The 13914-nt window shown below is 39.0% G+C and overlaps 1 protein-coding gene across 1 annotated transcript in view; it reads left to right on the top strand.

Moving 5' to 3' along the window:
• Window positions 1–12026, top strand: part of UBE2G1 (ubiquitin conjugating enzyme E2 G1) — an 88104-nt gene extending 76078 nt beyond the window's left edge. Inside the window, exon 6 of the mRNA XM_065908476.1 lies at window positions 8964–12026. The gene's annotated coding sequence lies outside the window, so the exon portion shown is untranslated. The remainder of the gene's footprint in view (window positions 1–8963) is intronic.
• Window positions 12027–13914: the final 1888 nt, after the last annotated feature.

A 13914-nucleotide genomic window follows, 5' to 3' on the forward strand; every position in this document is an offset into this window, starting at 1 on the left:
GAATATGGATCTATTTATACTCCTGTTGGCAAGGACAAGAGTTCTATTTGTTCCATATCCTCTTTAACATTTGATATTATCAGACTTCTGCAAAGTCTTGTTTGTTTTCCTAAAGTTTTTTCTTTTGGGTCTTCACTGTGGTGGATGGGCTTTCTCTGGTTGTAGCGTGCAGGCTTAGCTGTCCTGCGGCATGTGGAATCTTCCTGTAACCAGGGATCAAACCTGTGTTCCTTGAATTGGAAGGTAGATTAACCACGGGACCACCAGGGAGGTCCTTTCCCAAAGGTTGTGATCTAGTGTCAAATGAGACGCCGTTACAGACTTGCTATGTGTGGCCCTAGTTACCAGTGCAGTTGCATACTGTAATGTGTGTGACCATTGATGCTTCCTCTCTGAAGTGCTTTATTTGGTCTTTCCTATTTTTCAGTTAGGTTGTTGGTTTCTATCCTTGTCAGTTTACTTTCTTTATAGTATCTTTGGGTGAACAGAGGTGCTTAATTTTAATGCAGTTGAATTTTAATTTTTTCCTATATGGATTTTACTTTTTGTGTCTTAGATTCTTCCCTGCCACCAGAAAGTTATTATTGTAGGATGAAGTAAGAGGACAAAGGGAGAAACAAAATCTTCCCTCTCCCATAGATCAGCTACATGGCCACATTCTATACCACCAGGCAAAAGGATTCTGTCTTTGGTTCTGTATCAAGGGTAGAGGGACTGTATTAATTCCCTTGCTATTTTACAAATTACTTAACATTCAGTGACCTAAAACAACATCTATTATCTCATGCTTTCCACAGGCCAGGGATCCATGTTGAGTCTTCTGGCTCTGGGTTCGTCATAATGCTGCAGTCAAGGTGTTGGCTGGCACTGCAGCCATCTATCTCAGGGTTCAGCTGTGGGTGGATCTGCTTCCAAGTTCAGTCATGTGGTTGTCGGCAGGTTTCTGTTCCTCACAGGCTGTTGACTGGGTTCTTCCTAAGTTTTGTCACATGGGCTTCTTCATAGGTCAGCTCACAACATACTGGTTGGCTTCACCAGGGAAAAAATAAGATGGTAAGAGAAGATAAGCTCTGGGTGTGGTGGATGTTACTGCCTCCTGTCCAGAGGGAAATAATCACATTCCAGCCTGTTGGGAATGTTACCTGCTGATAACTCATAGCTGAGTTGCTTTCTAGGAGTTAAGAGATCACTTGCCCAAGTTAGTCCCTTTCCCCAGAAGCCACTTGCATCCATGGACTGTTTGCTTTGGAGAAAGAATGGGTTGGTACAAAGACTTGGGCTTTTTTCTCAATTTGGGAATTATCTGAAAGGCCATTCCACTGTGGGATTGATTGAAGACTGTATTTCAGCTGCACTACCCACCTCATCTTCTGCTTAGATCTGTTTCCCTCACTGTTGCTCTTCAAAGCACTTCCCAGTAAACCTTACACAAATACCTGTCTCAGAATCTGTTTCCTAGGCAACCTGACCGGGACACTAGGCATTGTGTAACCCAAGACAGTAACGCTGAAGAAGCTGAACGGTTCTATGAAGACCTATAAGACCTTCTAGAACTAACACCCCAAAAAGATGTTCTTTTCGTTATTGGGGACTGGAATGCAAAACTAGAAAGTCAAGAAATAGCTGGAGTAACAGGCAAATTTGACCTTGGAGTACAGAATGAAGCAGGACAAAGGCTAATAGAGTTTTGTCAAGAGAACGCACTGGTCATGGTAAACACCCTCTTCCAACAGCATAAGAAAAAGACTCTACACATGGACATCACCAGACAGATGGTTAGTACTGAAATCAGATGGATTATATTCTTTGCATACAAAGATGGCGAACTCTATACGGTCAGCAAAAACCAGACCAAGAGTTGACTGTGGCTCAGATCATGAACTCCTTATTGCCAAATTCAGACTTAAATTGAAGAAGGCAGGGAAAACCACTAGGCCATTCAGGTATGACCTAAATCAAATCCCTTACGATTACACAGTGGAAGTGACAAATAGATTCAAGGGATTAGATCTGATAGAGTACCCGAAGAAATATGGACAGAGGTTTGTGACATTGTACAGGAGGCAGTGATCAAGACCATCTCTAAGAAAAAGAAATACAAAAAGGCAAAATGGTTGTCTGAGGAGGCCTTACAAATAGCTGAGAAAAGAAGAGAAGCAAAAGGCAAAGGAGAAAAGGAAAGATATACTCATTTGAATGGAGAGTTCTAAAGAGTAGCAAGGAGAGATAAGAACGCCTTCCTCAGTGATCAGTGCAAAGAAATAAGAGGAAAACAATAGAATTGGAAAGACTAGAGATCTCTTCAAGAAAATTAGAGAAACCAAGGGAATATTTCATGCAAAATAGGCTCAATAAAGGACAGAAATGGCATGGCCCTAACAGGAGCAGAAGATATTAAGAGGTGGCAAGAATACACAGAAAAACTACACAAAAAAAGATCTTCATGACCCAGATAACCATGATGCTGTGATCACTCACTTAGAGCCAGACATCCTGGAATGCAAAGTCAAGTGGGCCTGAGGAAGCATTATTATGAACAAAGCTAGTGGACATGATGGAATTCCAGTTGAGCTATTTCAAATCCTAAAAGATGATGCTGTGAAAGTACTGCACTCAATATGCCAGCAAATTTGGAAAACTCAACAGTGGCCACAAGACTAGAAAAGGTCAGTTTTCATTCCAGTCCCAAAGAATGTACAAACTATTGCACAATTGCACTCATCTCACACGCTAGTAAAGTAATGCTCAAAATTCTCCAAGCCAGGCTTCAACAGTATGTGAACCATGAACTTCCAGATGTTCAACCTGGATTTAGAAAAGGCAGAGGAAGCAAAGATTAAATTGCCAACATCCGCTGGATCATCGAAAAAGCAACAGAGTTTCAGAAAAACATTTACTTCTGCTTTATTGACTATGCCAAAGCCTTTGACTGTGTGGCTCACAACAAACTGTGGAAAATTCTTCAAGAGATGGGAATACCAGACCACCTGACCTGTCTCCTGAGAAATCTGTATGCAGGTCAAGAAGCAACAGTTAGAACTGGACATGGAACAGACTGGTTCCAAATTGGGAAAGGAGTATGTCAAGGCTGCATATTGTCACCCTGCCTATTTAACTTCTATGCAGAGTACATCATGAGAAATGATGGGCTGGAGGAAGCACAAGCTGAAATCAAGATTTCTGGGAGGAATATCAATAACCTCCGATATGCAGATGACACCACACTTATGGCAGAAAGTGAAGAAGAACTAAAGAGCCTCTTGATGAAAGTGAAAGAGGAGAGTGAGAAAGTTGGCTTAAAACTCAACATTCAGAAAACTAGGATCATGACATCCAGTCCCATCACTTCATGGCAACAAGATGGGGAAACAATGGAAACAGTGACAGACTTTATTTTCTTGGGCTCCAAAATCACTGCAGATGGTGACTGCAGCCATGAAATTAAAAGACGCTTGCTCCTTGGAAGAAAAGTTATTACCAACCTAGACAGCATATTAAAAACCAGAGACATTACTTTGCCATCAAAGGTCCATGTAGTCAAGGCTGTGGTTTTTCCAGTAGTCATGTATGGATGTGAGAGTTGGACTATAAAGAAAACTGAGCGCCACAGAATTGATGCCTTTGAACTGTGGTGTTGGGGAAGACTCTTGAGAGTCCCTTGGACTACAAGGAGATCCAGTCAGTCCATCCTAAAGGAGATCAGTCCTGAATATTCAATGGAAGGACTGATGCTGAAGCTGAAGCTCCAATACTTTGGCCACCTGATGCAAAGAACTGACTCATCTGAAAAGACCCTGATGCTGGGAAAGATTGAAGGCGGGAGGAGAAGGGGGTGACAGAGGATGAGATGGTTGCGTAGCATCACCAACTCAATGGACATGAGTTTGAGTAACCTCCAGGAGTTGGTGATGGACAGGGAGGCCTGGCATGCTGCAGTCCATGGGGTCAAAAAGAGTCGGACACAGCTGAGCAATTGAGCTGAACTGAACCATACCCAAGAGAGTAGGACAGAAGACTCACTGACTTACCTAGTTGCATGTGTATTTATGTGAATCTAGAGTCATTGCTCACAAGTAGAAGTACATATGGATCTGTATATGGCTTATGTTTGTCCTAAGCAGCAGTTTTTCTTTTCTCCCCTGCTTATTTGAGACCACATTCTCAGTATGTGGTTATCTCAATAGGACCATACCCTTGATGGGTTTCATATTCGAATCATTTAAGGATTGGCCTCCACATCTCACCCATATCTCCTTAAAAATTAAGGCTCCTGAAATGCTGAGCCTTTCTTATCTCCTTTGCTACAATAAGATTATGAAGAAAAGTGAAAACTCTCCTCAGTGAGCTTCAGGACACACCCATCTCCCTGCCACTGATATAGGTGATTCGTAGTAGTCTTGCTGACTGAGAAAGGGAGGAGGCTAAGCTATCTCCAATAAGTTTTAAAACATAAGACAGATATGAAAAACAAAACTACTAAAACAAAATACAGGAGAATATCAAGGTAAAGAAGGAATTTTTAGGCATAAATAACACCCATAAAAGGGAAAAATGATAAATTTGGCTACATCAAAATTCAAAACTTAAATATTATGACAAGACAAAAGAAATATAAGTGGCAAACTGGGAAAAGATTTCTCTAATCTAATATTTAGGATTTCTATCTACTGTCTACAACAAAATTTTGAAAATCAATGAGAATATCAGCACAAAGGAAAATGATATGAATAAATAATAGAAGCAAAAAGAAAGCTGATAGTTGTTATGCATGCCACAAGTAATTCAACTGCATTTAGAAGCAGAAATACAAAGCTGCAGGGGACGACATCAAATTCATCAGGTTGTCAAAATCAAAATGTTCAAGAAACCCAGGTGTTGGTGAGGATTTCAGGAAATGGTATATACTTGAACTCCTGGCATAAGTGAGGTTGTTCTGTCAACACTGGATGATTTGATGATATCTAGTCAGTTTGAAAACACATATCCTGCAATTTAGGTGTATAGGTTAAGAGAAACTCTAGTACATGTATACAGAGAGACAGGATACAAGGATATTGCTTTTAGTACTGTGTGTAATTTTCAAAAGGCCCATCAGAATTAATCAGTTATTATTAATATCAGCTACAATATTGTTAATCAATGAAAATATATAATGTAGACTTAGTTATATGTAATCACATAGTTAACAGTCTTGAATAGGAGAAGCAATGTGATAAAAAGAAAAAAGAAGGATACCATTTATATATATTATAAAGTAAAACCCACCATTCTGTTGTAGCTGACAGAATAATAAAAATATTTTAAAAAGAAAGGATTAGAAGAAATACATAAAATTCTTAAATTTTGCAGTAGTACTTTAGGGAGGAAGAGAGGGACCTAGGAAACAAAAGGACTTTGCCTTGTTTTTTTCTTAACTGTCAGTCTTCCAGCATATTTGGCTCACCTTCCTTCTCCACAGAATACTAAAGTAGTAAGGAGACCAGGGGCTGCCTGTTTGCTGCATTCAAAGGCTTAATTTCAGTTTTGATGAGGTTTTTAGTTGTTGTTTGTTTTTTGGCTGTGGCATGAGGGCTTTAGTTCCCCAACCAGGAATTGAACCTGTGTCCCCTGCAGTGGAAGCATGAAGTCTTAACCATTGGACCTCTAGGAAAGTCCCTTAGTTTTGGTTTTTAATTTCTGTAGCATTTGAACTTAATTGACTATTGATCTCCCTAGAAACATCTTTTCTTACCCATAAATATCATGGCTGTCTCTCATTTTCCTCTGAATCTGACTGCTACCTTTAGAGCTGCAGCTATATGTAAGGAAAAGTAAACCTCTTTCCCATCTCGGCCCACCAGTTCTCAGAAGTAACCATTGTTTAATCTTTCAGAAATCGAACCCCCCCCAACACCCATGTACATACAAGTGTGATTTTATTTGTCTGTGTCTATAACGCAAGTGTATACATAGTGTCCACTCTGTGCTTTCCGTTTAATGTTGTCTTTTGATATTTTATTAATATCAAATGTCAGTAATATATATGTGCTTCCCTTTTAACAGTTGCATGTTATTAAGGTTTAAGATTTAAATCTTGGAATGAGAGGTAACACCAAGAACAGTATACCCTGAGCTCATTTCATTTCTTGTTAGTGAATATTTCCAAAGGCTCTGTTCTCTTGGGAAAGAAGGGGCTCTCTAGAGTACCATAGATATCATCCAGGCCAATGAACTGTTTACCTGGCCAGTTAGACCAGGCACAGAAATGTTAAACCACATGGAGAGCTTTAGTGGGAGTGGTAGCAGAGCGTGGCTGTAAGAAAGTCAGCACATGCCTAATACTGAATGGTTAGGACAGAGGTTAAAGTAGGGCTGTGAGTGAGCCTAGAAGTCTCCAGAGTAGACATGTCCATTCATTTGGTATAGAGAGCAGTACTACTAGGGCCAAGGCATCCTTCAGACGCTGGGGACAGAAATACGTGGGCTGGTTGGTCACCAGGAGAAGAGCTAGGAGAGTGAGCTATTACAGACTTCAGAAAGGAAATGTGTGTGAATGGTCCAAAGTGGATGACATAAGGAAAAGAATAAGAATAGTTCAGTTTGGGGGAGAAGGATGGACTGGTGATGGGGGAAGAGTTGTTTAGTGCCACCACACTTGGTGGCAGTGTAGAATGAAGTGGAACTTTTGGAATCATCTGTGTGAAAGGTAATGCCCTGATATAAAGCTATTTAACTTATGGACTGCTTTCACTTAGGAATGGTTGAGCTTATTGGGACACTTACCCTTGAGTGAGAAATTACTTTCATTATTGCCTTTTAACATCAAAAAGTGGGTTTTTTTGTGTTTTTTTTTAAAGCATGCTTGTCTGCTTTTTATTTTTTAGGCCTTTTAAAAGATTAAAATGTGTAGCCACATGGAAAATTAATGATATGATTCTAGTTTTAGAAATAAATGGAATAAGAAACTTTGAAGCTAAACCATCTCCAGATTTGTAGGTTAGGAATCAAGAATAGTTAAGACTTAGGTTTAAGGCAAAAAAACAGATACTTAAGTTATTTCATAAAGACATAAAGTTGATATAAAAATGGTGTGATTTTTAATAATACCACACAGATTTATTTTAAACCAGAAATGGGATATGCTTATAAATGTAAAATGACTATTATAGATCAACACTGTTTATTTGAGTATTAGATAAATTCAGCTTCTAGAATTTTTCTTTCTAGAGAAAAGAACAGCAAACTTGCTTTTGCTCTACCAAGGCTTTTTTTCTGTTTAGGATATGTTTTATTCAAAGGAGGGGAAATAAATTTTTTCTCTTCCTGCTGAAGAAGCGAAAGCTATTTAAAGCTGATGCCTCACTAAAAAAAGGCTTGAATGTCTGACTTTAGGTAATTAATGACTTTCTGTAGTCCGTCTTCCCTGGAGTATGTTTCTTTAAAACCTCACCTGGAAACAGTTTTTAAATGATTATTTTGTGGCCCTGAAGTTTCTGGTTCTTATCATAAGAGAGTGATTACTGAATGCCTAACTAAGCTCTGTACCCAGTTCTTTTTCAGCCCTGAGAAGTTAACTGGCCAGAGATTAACTTGAGTGTGGTATATAGTCTTTGGAAAAACATTTTAAGTAACATAACCTGGAAATTACAATCCTATTCATTACAATTTTCTTGAGAGTCAGTCTGTACCTTTAGATTTTCTAATAAAATGTGTGTATCTGTTTGCAAAGGATAGAACCTGGTGCTGGTGAAAGGTTTGGTGGATTCAGACTTTGCTGGGGATCATTTACACTGGTTGGTACGAGCCCTTTGGGGAGAAATTTAGCAGTCATTTCTACTTCTCAGGAGCTGTCTTAGGAGGTAGTCTAGATTCGAGCAACAGGCAAATGTTTGGCCATAGATAAGCCCACAGCTTTCTTCCTGCCCACTACAGAGCTTTGGTATAGTTCAATTTGGGTGACTGTAATACTGATAGCTTCATATGGGGATTTAGAAGACACATTGAACTTTCCACATATCTGGTGTAAGTTAAATATTTGTCATGCTGGCTCTAATAAGTACATTTGGCTTCTTTGTTAGGAGTTTAAAATTATATCCCTTGGATTTCCAGTCCTTATGTATGGGTCTTCTTTGTGACCAACAATGACTTGGCTGGTGATACAGACTCGCAAGTTTCTGAAGTGCTTGATCTGATGTAACAGTAATAGGCATTTTTCTCCCTTTCTCCTTTCTTGTGCTCCCCTTACATAGTTCAAAGGACACATTCATATAATAAAATCTCTAAAAAGTCTTAATCATTTCACTGGATTTTTTTTTTAACTGAAAAAAGTGTTTTGTTAACCTTTTGAACAGAAAACTCTGCCATTTATTAGCTCAGTGACCTTGTCTTTCTTTTCTCTGTAAAATGGGGGAAACCCCTTTATATGGTCAATATGAGCATTACATGAGATGAGTTTTTAAGGCACTTTGTATACTGCTTGGCACATAATAAGCACTCCATAAGGTGACAGGTGTTTTTATTTAGCTGTGGTTCTTCTAATCTAATTGAAGACATGAGATCAGCAGATACAAAACAATAGATAACTCTAATTGGGAGAGAAGATCATTTGTTGGAGGCTGGATGGATAAAGTAGGTTTGGGCTGAACTTAGAGAAGTCTCTAAGTTAAGTCTGTGTGATAGAACTTTCTTCACTGGTGGATATAATCTATATTTGCAGTATCCAGTATGGTAGTCACTAGACATACTGAGCACTTGATATGTGGGTAGTGTGACTGAGGAACTAAATTTAAAACTTTATGAACTATCATTTGAATTTAAAATGAAATGGTTGGATGTGGCTACCATATTGGACATGGGCAAAAGTGAGCTTAAAGTGAATTGAAGAATTTGTTTCCCAAGAAGTGGAATACAAATAAAAATTGCTAATCAATTAATCCTTGTGTAATTTTAAAATTCATTATATAATGCTGTTTGCTTTCTTGTAGGTCTCCAATTGAGAAACATGGCACTGTTTTTCCTGCACTCTACCCACCTATTGCTGGACTTCTGTTGTAACAAGTTGGCAAACACTGGCTGGAACTGGGCTGCAATAAAACATGCCAGTATCAATGCTGACAAGAGCCTAACAAGTGCCAACTTACAGATGATTACGCATTTTGAATTCTAATGAACTGTTTTAACCTTCAGGAAGAATTGTAAAGACCTGTACATAGCACAACATGATCCGGATAATATATATACTGTTCATGTACATCCACAAATACACCTGTACCAAATAATGCTTTCTTGTAGTGGAGTAAGAATCGTGTAAATTCTAAAAAATTTTAGCAGGTTTTCTTTCCCTATTCATTGTTTCTTATCAGTTTTAAAAGACTCCTTAAAGCATGTCAGATAAAAAGCAATTAGGATTAAAAGTTTCCATTTAATTTCCTTTAAACCATTGAGGCTTCATTAAACTCTTTCCACTTACTAAACTTTTGTATCTTCTTTGTTTTGACACACTCCCCTTTACTTTTATCTTTTCTGTCTGCCAGGAAGTTTTCAAATCATTTAGTTCAAATACCGAAGTACTCAATAAGCAACTACTTGATTTTTAATGATGACTTCAGAGGAGCGGTCATCACTAGGTGCTTTGTCCCTTTTGTATTGTACCTGCACCCATCTCTCAGATTGGATACAGCAATAACATTTTTTTTTTTTTTTTTTTTGTCGTTGAGAGCTCTTGAATTCAGTCATTATCCCTAGGAACTAAAAAGAGTTAGTTCTGAATTCAATTCAGACTTAAAATGATTGAAATTTACACCCAACAACACAAAACTCTGATTTGGTTTTATTTTTGCCCTCAGTTACCTAATGTGAAGGTTGGATGAATAAAGCATGCACAGCTACAGGCTTTCTACTTAACTTCTGGGTTTGCTATTAAAAATGCTGTTTACCCTCGTACCCTTCCCCTTAGCCCTTCATATTTCTTTGCCTCTATTCTTCTAATACTGCAGAATTTTCTCACCTATTGTACAAAGAAATTGCGATGTATATTTTCATGTAATTTGATTTTGGAATTCTGTCACCTTATGTAGTGAGTTCTTCCAAAATATAATTTTTTTCCAATAATTTGTCAAGTTGTTGGCTTTTATTGTATTGAATGAAGGTTATAATAATGAGTGTCAGAGAAGTGCAGTTTAGAAAAATCTCAGGTTGATTCCTTATGCAAACAAACTTAATACTTGAAAACCACACGGCCATGGCAGTATGTGTATTGGGCTCTCTGTGGATTCTTATATGAATCTCAAAGCATTACAGAGCGATAAATGCTTTGCTGTTTGACATGCTGATTCTGTCACTGACATAGTCCACTTGGGTTTTTCTTAACTGTTTGAGCATAAGTATATTTCATACTATAAGTTTTCTAAAGCAGTTTCAGGAAGTGGTAAAATAAGCATGTGCAGTGTTAAAGGTGGGCCCAGGTTTCTTCGTGTTTGGTGTGAAGTTGGGACTGGGACAGTGTTTGGCATAGGAGGGGCAGAACTTGAGACAGTACCTGATGAGACATGGTGTTTAATTGTGAGAATCAGTGAGAACTGGTGCATCTCTGCTTTGTGGGGTTTGGAGAAATGTTTTGACAGAATGAAAGGATTCCTGCCAGTAGCCAGTCCTTTACAAACTTCGCGTGTCTTTTTTAAAGTGAAATAATTGAGGATGTAGTCAGAGAGTGATTTTTCTAAATCTCAGCCTCTTTTTCACTCTGAAGCATTAAAAAACAAACAGAAAAAAAGCCTGTAATGTGTGATGGCTTAATGTGAAACTGTTTTGAGTCACTGCAGCCAGTTTTCTCCAAGAACTTCACTTGTGACTTTACTTTTTCAAAGACTGTCAGCACTGTTTCCCCAAAGTACCAGTATTGCATACCTACCTGGGACTTCGAATGACATCCTTTTTATTCTTAAATTGTCCGCGTGATGGTGGTTCATGGCAAGATGGAGTCTGAATTTTTTTTGAGTCTGAATTTTGCTCTCCTGTGGCTGTAATTCTCCTAGCAATCTCTTGAGTTAAAACCTGGGATTTGACTCTTCAGGGAGGAGCAAAGGACCAAGTAACTCAGGGACAACTATTCTTGAATTCTTAAGTGCCACTTAAATGCAGTTACTTTGGTGTAATCATGTGTTTTTTAGGACTAGACCTTGGGGAGTTGGAGAGCCAGAAATGAGCAAACCTCTTGATGCCCTTTACCACCTGGTGCCCTGACCGTGCTACATATGGAAACATAAACCTCGAGAGATGTTTCAGCTTCTTCTGTCAAAGGTGTCATCTGTGCCTTTTCCAGTGTTCATCTGACAGTGTGAATCTAAATGGCTCTACATTTGATATTAAACCACACTCAGGTGACACTGATTCCAGTGGCTTTTGTCCCAGCAATGCCTCATCATTTGTGTGAGGTGAGTCCTCTGCTTTAGGGAAAGGATTTTTCTCCCTGACCACGTGCCAACTATCAACAACACCTGTATAGTCTTATGGATTGTAGAACTGTTGGTTGTTTCCTAAATTTACTCCAATTTCTTGTAAAGGCTTATCGATTTCATCTGGGCTCATAATAATATGGACGACTGCCGTGGCCTTCTGGCCTCTTGGTGAGCTTAAAATCCAAACGAGGTTGGTTTCCTTGTCACTACAAGGTAATATCTTTGTGAGGTTTTTCGACTAGTTCTGTGATCACTCGGGTGTCATAGTATCTTTAATAGCCTTCATTCTTGGTTGTGAAATTTTATTTTATATGCTCATTCACCCTCTATAAATCTGCCCATTTGGGATTGTCATGCCTGTGTATCTTTGCCCATCTGGTCTCCAGTTGGTGGAATTACCTTTTGTGTACTGCCACTTCTTAGCATCTTTGAAATTTGACCTAATGTTGCTTCGTTCCAGTTTTTTTTTTTCCTGTAATTTGTTGATTGTATTTATATGAGAGTTCTGTTGTGATGTTTACTGTACTGTAAAGCACCTGGATCATGTGATGGGTGCTCTATGAATCAATAAATGATGACTTAGAGGCTGTATCATGAGCTGTTTTGGTTTTAGGATGCAGGGCTCCAAAGTTACGGTATTCTTTCTATTAAACAGCACATGATACCAAAGGGTCCACTGGGGAATCTTGATAAATACTTTTTAAAACTTCATTTAAAGAAGGAACCAGAGGGTAGGAAGTTCACTTGACTTCCAATCTCATGTGATGCTCTTAAATTTTCCAGTACGGGGCCAGCCACCATTCTTCATCAGAATTTCATGCATGCTGATTTAGAACCTTATGTAAAATAAAACGAGCACCTGTTAGAGCATTATTGGGGTTTTTGTCTGTAGCTTAAACTGGCTCTACCATGAAGATAAGCTAAAAGGTAAAGAACCCAGACTCAGATGTGAGTGAACTGGAAGAGACCCAGAGGCACCATCTCAGTCACCGCCTTCCCTTCTCTAAACAGATGGGCAAACTTGACCCAGATAACCTGCCCAGGATCAGTAAGTTAGTGGTAAATGAGGCAAGACCTGTGTACTTTTTTCCCCTTGATTTTTCCAAATTAAAATTTTTTTTCTGAAGGATTGCAAACTCCAACAGGATTCAGGATGTGAATATTCAGCTTTTTACCCTGCATCCTTAAATATAGTTGTATGGGTTTGGAGGTTTGTTGAAAGTTTGTCTCTCTTGATGGAAGTTGCCAGTGGTTTTAAGGCCTCTTCTTTACAAACTCAGAAAAGAACACGGAACCAGATCTCTTAATCACAAGAAGAAAATCCTCCTTGAGGGCAGTTTGGGGAAAATGGTGGCTCATTTTTCAGTTTTAATTTTTCTGAAAAATATATTCAAAATAAAACTGTTACAGAAAGGTCTAGATGATGTTCCTAAACTTTAAATGTCAGTTTTAAGCATAATGATCTATTCAAGGTATATAGCAAAAAAGTTTTATTTGGATGTCATTTCCAATGCAAATGAACCAGTTCTTGACTGTGCCTACTGTGTACAAGGCCTTACCTAGGCTTTGAGGAAGGACTCGCTGATTTTCCACTTCTCTCTAGAGTTACACTTCACCAAAGTAAACATTTTCATTTTCTGGAGGACTGCAAACCTCAACAGGATTCAGTTCTTACAGCTAAGTATTTCCAGGATAAGGAAATTTTGGTTGCTAAGTTTCAGATGGTGTCACCTGGCTGCCAAGGTGTAGGACAAGGCTTTTTATTCCACTGAGTCTGCACACCCCACTGGGCTGCACTGAAACGATCAAGGAGTTTGAATCCTGTTCACCTGAAGGTGAAGGGAAAGGCCTTCACAAAAGGCAGCCAGACACATCTTGGACACAGGAGCTGCACGGAAGGTCACAGACAGGTACTTGGCTTTCCCTTACCAGCAGTCTCCATTAGGAACAACTATAATAGTACTGTGTGTGTGAGGAACTGTAGTAGCATGGTGCCCTCCCCTTATTCCGAACAAGCACCAGAAGTCAAGTTCCTGTTCATTGAGCCTCCACTTTGTGGCAGGCTTGTGCTAGATTTTCTTTTTGTAAAGGGTCTAGTCAAATCCTTAGAAGGATCCACAGGCATAAACGGGTTCAGATTAATTTATCAAGACTGGAGCAAGTGAGTTTCATGGCCGGGATTCAGTTTCACAAACTCCCTTACTGGGTGCTTTACCTCTTAGCTCAGGAACAGTTTTTCTAAGGTCACATAGAGAATTAATGTGTTGAGGCCAGTACTTGAACCCAATTCATGGGACTACCAGCTTAGTGATTGCCTCCCTCCCGTTCTACCATGAAATGACACTGCCTCCCCAGAAACAGTCTGTTCCCCTGTGCTCTTAGGGCAGGCAGCATTTAACTATTCCTGCACTTCATGCTCCCTGTCGGAGACAATTCCACACAACGTTCCTCTATATCAGACAACAAGATGTGAATTAGG

The sequence above is a fragment of the Muntiacus reevesi genome, chromosome 18 (genome assembly GCF_963930625.1).
Source record: "Muntiacus reevesi chromosome 18, mMunRee1.1, whole genome shotgun sequence".
NCBI lineage: Eukaryota > Metazoa > Chordata > Mammalia > Artiodactyla > Cervidae > Muntiacus > Muntiacus reevesi.